Source organism: Apus apus, chromosome 7 (assembly GCF_020740795.1).
Source record: "Apus apus isolate bApuApu2 chromosome 7, bApuApu2.pri.cur, whole genome shotgun sequence".
NCBI lineage: Eukaryota > Metazoa > Chordata > Aves > Apodiformes > Apodidae > Apus > Apus apus.
In genome coordinates this window covers 4,924,307-4,937,097 of record NC_067288.1, presented here as the reverse complement: position 1 = coordinate 4,937,097, position 12,791 = coordinate 4,924,307, and positions in this window count along the sequence as shown.

Below are 12,791 nucleotides of genomic sequence, written 5' to 3'. Positions count from 1 at the left end.
GCAGATCCATGTTAAAGAAAAAGTCAAAAGAATGTTGGGGTTGTTGCTGTTTTTACAGGAGGCAGGTCACCTTGTGGGGGTTATAACAGACACTTTTGTTCTCTTAACTTACAAGGGGTGTTATGGAATATTGTATGGAATATTGCTGCTAGGAGGCCAAGTATTGTATTCAGACTGCTGCTCTTTTTTTTATTTTTTTAAGGAAGGTGCTAGATTTGGTTTCTTTACTGGTAGTGAGATTCAGATGTGCATGAAATTTGCTTGAGAATCTTCTCTGTTCCCAGAACAGGGATTTTGGAGGCTTGTTTGAAGAGATGGAATCACAGAAAATAATAGTTCCTCTGAGAAGTTCTTTGCTCTCCCCAGACTGGTATTTATCGTATCTGTAAACATAGTGTGCTGAACTTTTTTTTCAAAAAGAAATGTGAAACAAGGGGTGTTGATATTTGGTTAGTAACTGTTTGCAAAGGTAAATGCTATTTCCCTCTGAAGAGTCTCAGTTCTTTAAATTAGGATTATCCTTAAGCATTCAAAGGGCAACTGATGCTCTAAGAGGCTTAGGCAGAAATGTAGCACTGCCTGGAACAGTTCTGGAGAGCACTGGTTAAACCCTGTGAGCAACCTGTCTCCAAGGCCTACACATCCCTTTCTTCTGCAAAGCTGGTGTGATGTTTGTTTGCCCACTGCTATATTAAGGGCTCCCTGCAGTTAAGTGTGTGACACAGCTATGATTAGCTAACATGGAAAAAAAAAAAAGGCAACAAAACATGTCATCTGAGTTGTTACAGTCCAGCCACAATTAGGCCAGTGGAAAAGATGTGTTCCAAATTTAGGGAAGCCATCTGTGCTTGGATTTGTGAATGAAGGTGGTTTGTAATGTGTGAATTTGCCAGTGCTTGTATGAGTGTTGCCACAGGGAAGACATTTGTTTTGTTTGTTTTAGAGCATTGGCTGAGGTTTCACTTGAGCTTCTGTACACCTCATCTACAGGAATTTACTTTTAAACCACAATCTAGTTGGCAAACTTAGCTGCATGTTTTGGTAGAAGCAAGAGTAGACAAGATGTTACGATGTAATGCATGGAAATAAGGGGCAGTCATTTTGCAGACTGATAACTCAAGTTTGCTGAAGAAAAGCTGCTGGGCTGTGATCCTGAAAATAGGTTTTAAACCCAATACTTCAGCATGATGTCCATCAGAAGCAACTGCTGAAAATAACAACAGCATAACTGCAAGTTTTCACAGAGCTCTCATTGCATCCATCTTCCTTTCTTCTGTATGAGACAAACCTACCCAGCAATGTTGCTACACAAATCCAGCTACACTGGAAGATGGGAAGTCCTGGACTCCTCTGTTATGAGCTAACCTTTAAGTAACCTTCCATTAGAGGGGTGGTGTGTAAGGAAAGGCTGGTGAATCTTTTGCTGCATGGTTTGTGTTGATAGGTTTGGTTTATTTTCCTTCCCAGTGCTGCTGAGCTCTCCAGGCCTCAGCCACACTGCCAGTGTAAACCAGTTCATCAGCTCAATGAGAGTCCAAAGTTCTTAAGGGTGCCTTTATTCCTTTCTGTCCAAAGAGCAAGCAGTAATACAGCTGGGATGTGTAGACTCCTCCCTGTGTTGGAGTTACCAATGAGACTTAGCAGAAACCCCTCCCTGGCACACACTAGCATGGGAGGCTGTTCTAGATATGCACATAACAAACCCCATATTGTTACTGTCTCTGGATTCCTGCAGTGATTTTCACATGTCATCATGACTCTGCTCTTTCTTCAACCTCTTTTCAGTGTGTGTGTGTGTGATGAACAAAAGAATTATCCAGCCTCTGGCTTCTCTACCTGGAGCAACTGGCTTTGTTGGGAATAGAATCAGCAGCTGGGCACAGGTGCTGACTGAGGATTTGGTTTGGGTCTTTCCTGGTATGGATCAACTTGTTGGGTGTTTCTGCTCCAGAGATCTTCAGTGACTAGCATGGGATGTTAACATCAGGGTGGCTGATAGGATTGTTCAAGGAACGTTCCTGCAGGAGCCAGAATTGTATGTAAGGCCTCTCTACTTCTTCAAGCCTTCTAGCTTCCTGATTTCTTCTGTTGAATCTGGACAAAACATTAATAAAATGGAGAGACAGTTGATTCCTCACCTGTAGAGGACCTGGCTCTGCATGTTTCAATAGATCTGACTGGAAAACCTTCTAATAAGTTTATTCCACCCTTTTGTAACATCAGAGGTAAGTTTCTGGTGTGTTTCAGTGTTTTTTTCCCCCTCCAGAACAAAAATGTGGTGTGTTTTGGTTTGGTTTTTGTTGTTTGTTTTGTTTTTTTTTTAAGTTTCCAAGCCTATGCAGAATATTTCAGATTGGGCCAAGCTGTGGAGAGATGGTAGCACCTGATTCCAGCACTCCACATGGCTTGGGTGAGCTTGGCTGCAAGGGTTTTGTGCAAACTGCCATAAAGACAGGAGCTGTTTTGAGGACTCGAACTGGAGTTTAATCTTGCATTGTGCTGGTCTCTCTTGAGTTAGCTGAATTACAACAGAACTTCCCAGCAGCTTGGTGCAATCCCATGCTGTAAGTACCCAGAGGTTCAGGGCACTGATTGATTTCCAATTCTGTTGAAAACAGACCACAGCTGTTCAAAAACCCCGTCGTCTGGAACAAGTCAGCACAAGTTTTCAAAGAATGGCCTCAGCTGTTTGCAGCTGGATTTGTGCCCACTGTTTTTACCCCATGGAGGAAGTGGGGGAGAGCTACTGCTCTGGCACCATCTCTCTCCTGTAGCCTGAGTCTGACAGAGGGACATTTGTGTGTCATATTCTTTGTCTTGGAGAGCACAGGGCTCTCAGCTCAGACCTGCTGTAAGGATGCTCAGCACTGTGGAGGCCAGAGGATGTTCCTTGGGGGCTACAAAAGTGTTCCTGGAGCTGGATCATGTGCTGCTGCTCGTGAGCAGAAGATGGTGCTTTGCAAACTGGAGTGATGAATCTTCAGCCCCAGAAAAAAATGAGTCCTCACACCAGCACCTTTCCCCTGGGAGGAATGGAGCAGGTATGGCACTGGGTGCTGCTGGTGGGCAGCAACTGGTGACCACAGGCAGCCTCGGATCAAGAGGCTATGATGGTAGGAGCAGAAGGATAAGGAGAGCTCATGCTCTCAAGTGTCAGGCTTCCTATTTTTCCTCTGCTTACTTTGTACCTCTGCTTACTTTGTACCTCTAGCTGCTTGCACAATGGTTTGTTTTGACCACTCTTGCTTGCTGCTGTCAGGGTGTGTGACCAACCACCTCGTGGGGATGTTCTCTACACGCTTTGGCCTGTGTGTTAACAGCAGCAGAACAAGCCTGGACAACTGACAGCCACCTGAAGGGTACCAGGTGGAAATCCCCCCTGTAAGCTTCAGGTGACTTCACCTCTCAAGGTTTGAGTTCTTATTTTAGACTTGTGTTCTGGTTTGTTGTTGTTTTTTCAGGGCGTTGTTTTATGTAATTAAAAATGTTGATTACATGGAGCCACCAGCTGTGCCAGCCAGAATTTTACAGCAAACAGAGCCCTGTGACAGGTACATTCAGCCTGCAGTGGTCACATTTGCCTCTAATAATCCATCAGGCTCCAGCTTTCTTGTTATACTTTGGTAGCCTGTTTGTTTCCTGTAGTGCTAATGCAGAGTTGTTGAAAAGTGCTGTGGACACTTCTCCCATTAATCTGGTCATATTTTAAATATATTTGTATTTCTGTAGCCAAGAGTTCTGCTGCTAAATTATGTGTTACTCTATGAAGTACTTCCTTAAGTAAATCTGTTATCTGAGGTGCCTTCCCATTTAGGTTATAGAAGGAATTAATAATCAATCCCCTCCATATTTTCTCTTTTGCTCATCATTTCACTGACTCCTTTCTTCTGATTTTTTCCATAACATCAATTTTAAGCTGTAGGGTTGTAGATGATTTCACCTGCCTTCCTGGGGAGGTCCCTCCATGCCTCCTGTGACATGCTGTACACCCACCAACAGCTGAAGGGGCCAAAAGCTGATGCTCTTGTAGTTTGGTTGCAGCCTTCCCTTCCCTGTGTTAACTGTTTGTCCTTAGAAACCTTCAATTTCTGCTCTGTACTGTGCAGGGATACTACATAATATTTTTGGGGTGCAATGACTAGCATTAACCATGTACTTCAATTACTATTTAAAAAGACATAAATTATCAGGTAGATCACAAAGTACCTGAAGAAGAAAGCAACAAGCTTTGGCAACACCTTATGCTTTCCCTAGTAACAGGTGGCTACCAAAGTGAGTGATACAAAAACATTTCTGGGAACAGTTAGTACAAGGGGCATGTAGTGGCAGTTTTCTCTGGAACAACAATCACTGTGCTATTGGGTTTTTTTTGTGTCTTATCCCCTATTTAGAGAGCGATTGATTTAAAACACTCAGTCCTGAGAATTGTACTTGTTTGCTTAGCAATTTGAGGAGAATTGTAGATGAAGGCTTCAGCTATTTGGTGGTGTCCCTGGAAATGCAGGCTCCTCGTTTGTCATCTGTTCAGTTTTTCTTGTCATTACATCTTTATACATAAAGGAGAAGACATCTAGTACCGTTTTGTAAAAGCAAAGCTTTCAATGTGGTGCGTTTGGGTTTGTTGGTTTTTTTTTGGTAGCACGAACAGAACTAATTTGACAGCAATTACAGCTCCAGGGTTCTGAGTAGGGTGGTACCCAGGGACTCTCATCCTTTCAAACAGTATCATGAGTGGCAAAGTGGTGTCCAGAGCAAAATGGGATGTGACATTTCTCCTGGGGGATACAGCCCCCAGTAATTGTAGAATGTCATTTTCTGTGGCTCTGTACAAGCACATCTGAGAACAAGCAGGAGAGGTGGGTGGGTGACAGGCTGACTAGCTCAAGGACACACAGGGTATTGTCCCAGAGGGAGCATCCCAGGAATGCTGTAACAGCTCCCATAGGAAGCTGGCTAATCCCTAGCCTCCCATACTTCTTTAGAAGGAAGTAAAATGCTGCAGTTTAAATATGTTCTGTGTGATAGTAAAATTTATAAAAAGCAATTATGGAAGGCAAGAGCTTGATTTGCATGCTTAGTATGTCTTGTAAAAATCCAAATAATGTTTTAAATAGAATTTAAAGTGAAGGCATATAAAGCCATCCATTCTCATTTGATATTTCCACTCTTAATATTGTATAGTGAAGGACAGGCCCAGCAAATCCCTGGCAAGTGTTTGAGGGGAGGGGAAATGGTTCTTTGAATGAGAGGAGCATCATTTTAACACACCTGCCACAGAAATAGACAGGACCAACCTCTACCCACAGTTGCCTTTGGAGATAACTTGCTGGTTTTAATGCAGTTCTGCAGGAGCCACATGAAGAAAATATCTGGCATGCTGTTACTGGTTTCATTTGGGGAAGATGAGATAAATAGTAATTACTATAAACACCCATTAAATGTGGACTCGCCAGTGAAATAACGATGCTGACTCTGATAATATACAAGGAGGTACTTTGTAGTCAGGATGATGTTCAGCTGGAATGATACTCTCTGAAAGGCAATGTCAGGGAATTTATTATTTTGTTAATGTTACTTGAACAACTTTCTGTTTAAGCTGTGAGTCTGGAGACCTTTTTGAGGTCATTTCCTTCCATCCTTCCTTTCTCCTCCTCGCTGCTCCCTTGGCAGCATCAACCAAAGTGTTCGAGGGATGCCTGATGAGCAGCACTTCATGATTTCAACCAGCACCAGTTTTTGGATCCAGCACACTGCATGGCCTCATAAACAGCTGCTGCAGCTCAGATGGGGAGTAGGAAAAAGTGGCTGAGCCTTGGGGAAGGCAGGAGTGAGGACTGCTGAAGCTGACTCTGAAGAAAAATGATGTGCAGTTAATTGGTGCTGCCATCCTGTGCTTCCTGCTCTGAACCATTTTACAACATGGAGAAGTGTCCAAATAATCAGAATCTATTGTGCAACAGCAGGAAATACTGAAGCTGTTCTGTAAATAGCCAGTGGCACAGACAGAAGATTTTTAGATGTTTTCTGAGGGGTTACTATTCCCTTTGAAATCATGAAGCAGGTTGCCATTTTATCCCTTAACCTTTCACAGTGAGCTAAAAGCTGGAGGTGTGCAGTATATTTATCTTCTCTGATACTGTACATTTTATTATGGACAACAGACATCACGTCATGTGCAATTATAGACATTTTTATACATGTTAACAAATGAATACACAGAAAATGGCATTTAATGTGAAAGTGGGTTTACAGTGTTCATTTATTTATTAAGTATACCCGGAGGACAAGTAAAATGGAGAAGTCTCACCAAAGTCTGCTGAAGGCTGTGCCCACCCCAGTGTTGTAGAAGAAGTAGTGAGGAAGGTAAGTCAGGAGGAGGGTGAGTTGCTTCACTCTCCTTGCTGTCAGCAGTCAGGGCTTGAACATGATGCTACTGAGCAGTAGGATGTTTCTAATCGAGCGTGAAACTTCTATGACCCCTTTGGCAGCTCTTGCGTTTCGCTTGACCTTGTTCTTGAACTGCTGCAGGTTTGTTTTGGTTGGGTTGGTTCCCACCCCCTGCTTGGAGCTGGGGTTGCTCATGCTAATGTCTCCAGTTTCTCTGTGGATGACTCCCTCCAATTCCCTGAGTCGGTGCTGTCCTTGTTGCAGGCAGAGGCAGGGACTTCAGGAGCCAGTGCCTCCTGGCAGCTCCAATGTCTTACCCACATCATTTTCAGGGCACTCTGAGATGATACAAGTGGTTACCACTGTTGGCATTTGTCCTTTTTAACATTTAATGTACTTTTTGATAGATGGGGCACTGGACTGCACTTTGTAGCTTGCATGACCGAGTGAGACTTAGTTTTTTTTTTATTCCAGGTTTCTATTCCAGCATTACAGTTTGGTTTCTTCCAGGCTGTCTGAGTCAGAGCTTGCCTCCTCAGCAAGCCTTTGGTGGCAGTGACCTGAAGTGCCACTACTAAATGAATAACCACACTTCTCCCTTTGTAAACATGGGATTGGTTTGTATCTCTAAGCCTGCAGGACAGATGCTTTTTGCTTCTTCATGGTCCCTTAATGTAAGGAAGACTTGTTGTGGCTGTGACAGCCTTTTCTTCCCAGTCCTGGTGACTAGCATGACAAATGAGCAGGTCAGCTCTTTCCTTTGTCCTTCTCATGCTATTAATGTACATGTGGGATAATCATGGGAACAGGAAGACCTGTTGAAAAAAATGTTAAGAAGGCTAAAATGTTTAATGCTTTTTTCATGCTAGAAAGTTGTTAGAAAGTTCAAGAGAAGGAAATGCTGACTAGCACTGCTGCTGCTAATTATAAATGGTGAGATCTCTGCTTTGAATAGAGGGGAAAAAAATAGGTTTGAGGAGGCTCTTGGGAAATCAGGGGGTCTCAAGCTGTCTGGGTGTCAGGAATCTTACTAAAATGCTGACTGAAGTGATTTAAGAATAATACATGGTGATTTTTAACAAATTATGGTGGATACTTGAGGCTCCTGACTGCTGTAAAAGTTGTGCAGTACCTGCCCCTGGAGGGAAAAGAGAGAGAACCTGGATAATTGCAGATCAGTTTGATTTTCTTTTACAGAAGAAAAAATATGAAACAAGAGCAGGTGTTGGACAAGTAAACCATATGGGGTTTTTTGGAGGAAAAATAATCTCAAACCAGAGTAGTATCATCCTGTGACAAGATCAAAAGGTCTCATTGCTGGGGGAGAGGCAGAACGTGACAATGTACCAAGTCTCTTTGGCACAGTCATGCATAATATGACTTTAGGTGAAATTGGATACAAAATGGTTGGATGATGCTTCCCAGGGGAAAACAAAAAATAATGAAATGTGTAATTTCAGGTGCTTGTCCCAGGGTAGTTTCTTTCAGTCCTGGATGGTGAGCAGAAAATGTAGTTACGTGTGAGTTTTAAGGAACCAGTACAGATTTGGAGAATCAATGGGCTGTTGGGAGAAGGATGTGGCTGGGATTCAAACCTTGAAAAATGAAGGAATGGTCATGGGAAAACTAGGATGCCATGCAATGAAGACGAATGCAGGTTGCTGAATTCAGAGGTGGGGTGGGGGGGGGAAAGGCTGTGCAGGCGGCAGCAGCCACCGGCTGTTCTGACAGCAGCAACTGCTGGTGTTTATAGTGGGTCAGAGCTAAATATGAGTCAAAAACTCGTCTTGTTGTGACAAAGCAAATACCACGCTGGGGTGTAAACAGCCAGGCAGACAGCCTCGCTGCCTCCTCGTTCTGCTGAGCTGGAAGACCTGATTCTGGGGTTTGGAGCTGTGCCCTCGGGGAGCCCCTGCGCGCTGCTCTGATCCCTCTGCACCCGCGCAGCTGCCTCCTGCCTTGGCTGCTGAGTGATTCTCTTGGAGACAGCAGGGCTGCTTCCTCCTGTCTGCCAGCAGGGAAGGCACAGACTGATGTGGGAGCAGGCTGGGTGAAGGAATGGGGTTCTCTTTTTGGTGTTGTCCTAAAGCTTGATTCCTGGCCCATGCAGAGCTGACCTGTAGCGCTGCTGTGCTTTGATAGTTTGACGACTACGTTTGACTGCTCCATCTTGTTTAGTAGGTGTTGATACTTTCCAAGAGGGAGAGATCCTGATATTCAGGTAGTTGTGAAAGTCCATTCTTGTATTTTTCACTTAATCTCATTGCATAGTCCTTAGCTTTAGCCTTACAGACCCAGCAGATGATCATGTTCCCAATACTGGATTTTGTTAAGAGCAGAGAGCCTGTTTACATCCTGCCTTTGCTGCAGATGCTGGGTGCTGCCTGAAGTCCATGGGACTCCTGGAACTTGCATCAACACTGCTTTTGTAGACAATCTGAGCTCAAGATCTTCTGGGTCTGCATCAACCAGGGGGCGACTCGGGAGCATCTCGCCTGCCTGGTGTCAGAAAAATCGTGTCTTTGCAAAGGCAGATGATGAAAAATCCTGAAAGATAACCTTTTCTCACTTGTGGGTCACCCTGTTTGGGCATCTTTGGTCATGCCCAAAGGAGACTTCAAGCAGGTTATGTACAGCTTGGCTAATAAATGCAGCATTATGGCTTTAGCACCCAGTGAAGACAGGCAGGTTTTAACAAGCTCCTAGGCCAGGTGCTTCTACCCTCCTCTCCTGAAGACATCCAAAGAGTCTTTGCTGGCCCTAGAGGCACTGCCAGGAGCAGAAGGGTTGTGCTCCCTGCAGCAGATCCTTGATGGTGCTCTGTTGCTGCCTTCTGCATCTGTGAGTATTTCCCATTTCAATATTGATGTTTTTCCCCTTGAATCTTTGAGCTACTGACTTCCCATCCTGTGACTTTGTCTTATCTGCCATAGCTCTGTTTTCTCTCTGGTTTTTTTTTTACTTCTTAGCAATTTTTTTCTGCCTGTTTTAGGGGGCTGGGCTGCATTGACGTTAGATATTGAGCCTTTGGATGCTGCCAGACCCTTTGGAGAGGAGGTAGAAGGTTTAGAGAGAGAGGATTACATTATTCCCAGTCTTGGACTCAGTGTTGGTGAAGGCTCAGCAGGCAGCAGTGTCAATGTCAGGCAAGTGATGGGTCAGACTGGCAGTGAGGGATGAGGGTAAGAGTTACCCTCAAGCACCAGAGTCAGCCCTATCTCACCACAAGTATTTATTCTGGAGGTTGCATTACCTGCCTTCCTAGAAGACAGACCTTCCCAACTCAGCAGAAGAGACTATCTGCTGCCTCACAGCATGGCTCTAAGTTTTGCTGGGCTGCAGTGATAGAAATCCAAGAGGAGTTAACCTGCAGGTACGTAGAGCTGACGTGTGGTGTTCCAGGCGTGTAAGCCAGTTCTCAGGGTCAAGATGGCTGGACTGCATTTAGGTACCTTGGCTAGTGTCATAAGAACATCTAAACGCAACAGCCTGGGCACTGGAGAGGGATGACTTAGTTCCTGGGCCTCTTGTTCTTTGCCAGAGTTCACCCAGGTCCACACCATCTTCCACAGAGGGTAAAAGACACACGTCTCCTCTCCAAGTGCACCGCTCTTTAAACAGAGGCTCAGCAGCTTCCCCAGATGTTAGCTTAGCAATGCAAGGGCTTAGCAACCAGCAACAGATGGGAAGTCCCCTGTTGTTGTGCACCACAAAGCCAGAATATGCCTCCAAAACACATTTTGCAGAGTCACTGCTCACAGCGGGTTGGTTTGAGTGAGGGGTGAGCTGCAGGCGAAGGGAATGAGAGAGCAGCAGGAATGTTGTTATAGCCTTCTCAGCTGTGACCAGGAAGGAGCACTGGAGGATGATGGCTCACCTCTGAGCTCTGTGTGTGGCTGCTGCAGCAAGGGTAAATGCAGAATTAGCAGTATGGGGCTTTTAAGACTCTTTTTTTTCATCCAAAACCACTTTACTGAGTGAGTTGCTCTGAGGGGCATTTGCTTTAGAAGAAAGAGGTTATCTCAGAAGTCCTTCCCCAAAAGAGTTCTCTGTTATGTGATGTTTTAGCAAGAAAAACCTTCTCTGCAGACTAATCTTTGCCTCAGGAGATGAATCTGTTTTGTAGTTTTTTCTTGTACATTAATACATATATGTATATATTTCTGTCTTCGTTTGTGTGAGAGCAACACTTAACATCAGTGGTAGTCCCAGGTCTGTTGGTCCCCCATGAGTTGGGGGGGGGGAACGTGTCTCTCTTACCTCTCAGGCTGGACTTCATTCACACAAAAGTTACAACAGCCCCACGTCTGCAGTCAGTGCCTTTGTTCAGCCCTGCCCCTGGCTTGGGCTCTGCTTAAAGACACTCAAAGCCCTGGGTCACCATCCTTTCTGGAAGTTTCTTCCCCTTTGCTTTCACATAGGTATCCAGGAACTTGGCCACAGGATCAGGGATTAGTAGGAGCAGAGGTTACACACACTTCTGAAATTCCATGCTTGGAATTTCTCTTGGTTTCCCCAAGGGAGTAAATTTGCCTTTTCTGCCATTTGCAAGCCCAGTTGAGCCAATAAAGGGCTTTCCCAGAGCCCCAGGGTCATAAATTCAAAGACAGGTGAGTAGTGTTATCTTGCTGCTTCCCACCAGTGCCAGTGCTTGCCCCGTGATGGTTTCTGGAGCTAAAAGACCTCTTAGGGTGTGGGGCACTTGAAAAACACCCAAGAGCCCTGGGGTTTATATTTCCAAGGCTGGATTAACGACTCGGTTTAAGCAGGGCAGAACGTTTGTGTGCAAGGGGAAGGGAAAAGAAATGTCACTTGCAGATGGGCTGCTGGTGAAGCCGCCTGCCCCTGCAGAGACCAGGGATCCTGAGGTGGATCTGAGCCACCAGACAAGCTGCTGATTTCAGCAATGGCACTGCCCTGGCTGCCTGCTTTGAAAGATTGCTGGGGTTTTGTTATGCACAAGGGAGTGGTGTTTTGTGAGCGTACCATCCACCACGGGGGATGTCTCTGTGAGCAGAGGGCCAGCACTAATGCCATCCTGTGTGGCTGTGAATGAATTCAGCCTTTATTCAGCGTCCTTGGCCCTTGCTGAGCTGAGAGCCCTGCTCTGCTCACGGGGCTCCATGGATGCTCCCATTTGCAGTGCTCCTTCAGCCAGGCTTCCACACCCCGGTGCCTCTGATCCCAGACAAAACTCGGGTCTGTGGAGCAGCAAACACAACAAGACCTCTATTCTTAGCCTCAAAGCTGGTTCTCTGGGGTGTTGGGTGATGAATATGCAGCTCCTGGAGCTCCTGACAAAGCCGAGTGAATAGCAGCATTTGTTGTTAGCCCTGTACACAGGCTCCTCTCCTGCTGGATCCGTAGCCTTCACTGCAGCTTTTCCCAGTTACGTAAATATGGCCTATTTTCCTCTCACAAATTAGCATCTTGCTTGCTAAGTTTAGGCTTTTGCACACATAGAGAACAAGCCCTCTGATTTTTCACACGCAGCTGGAAATCCTGGCTCACCCAGGGAGAAGCCATCCCTGCCCATAAAAAGCCTTCACTGTGGTGAGAGGCAGTGGTGCTGCTGCCAGTGTCTCCTTGAGAGGAGCATGACTCTGCAAAGTCCTGGACACCACACTGCAAATCATCTGAGGTGCCTTGTCCTTTCCCCCCCACACACTCCTGTGAAGGTTGGACACCAGCTGCCAGAGGGTCTGCATCCCTGGCAGGCTGCACAGCACCCTGAAGCATGGGTGGTTGCCTGGCTGCTTTGGGGCACAGAGCAGATGGCTCCTCACTCCTCAGAAGACACAAATGTGGGCATTCTTTTCCCCAACAATGGTTCACCCCCCCCCCAAGATGTTCCGGGAGGTTGCACTGCAGAATATCTGTGTTACGAAGAGCCCTGTAGAGAATGGATGTCATTTGGAAATCTCCCAGCCCTGGGGTGTAAGAAAGGTGCATCCACTAAGGCTCTGGGGTGGCTTTATTAGTGATAGAAGTGGTACAGATGCGTAGGGCTGGAAAAAAGGTGCCCACAGCCCCCCTGGCAGTGATATTACTCCCTACTTCAGCAGCATAAAGGGATCCTGCTGGGGTCTCTCTGTGGTGGGAAAGTGGTCAGGATCTTGACATACCATCAAGTCTCAGCTTCTTGCTCCTCCTGTGGTGGGAATAAGGAGACCTGGTTGTAGGTCCCGAAATGATCATCCCCTCGAGCCAGTGTGGCTGCCTCTGCAGTCAGAGAAGCCAACTGAAGCTACGGATCCACAGTGAGACCTTTTCTATTCCAGGGCTGATGGCATGCTGTGACTTGAAATATGTTCTGACAGCTCCTGGCAGAGTGACCTGTGAGTGAGATGTTTCCTGGAGCTGGGCACCAGCGTCCTGAGGCCAGCTGAGCTGAGCAGGCAGTT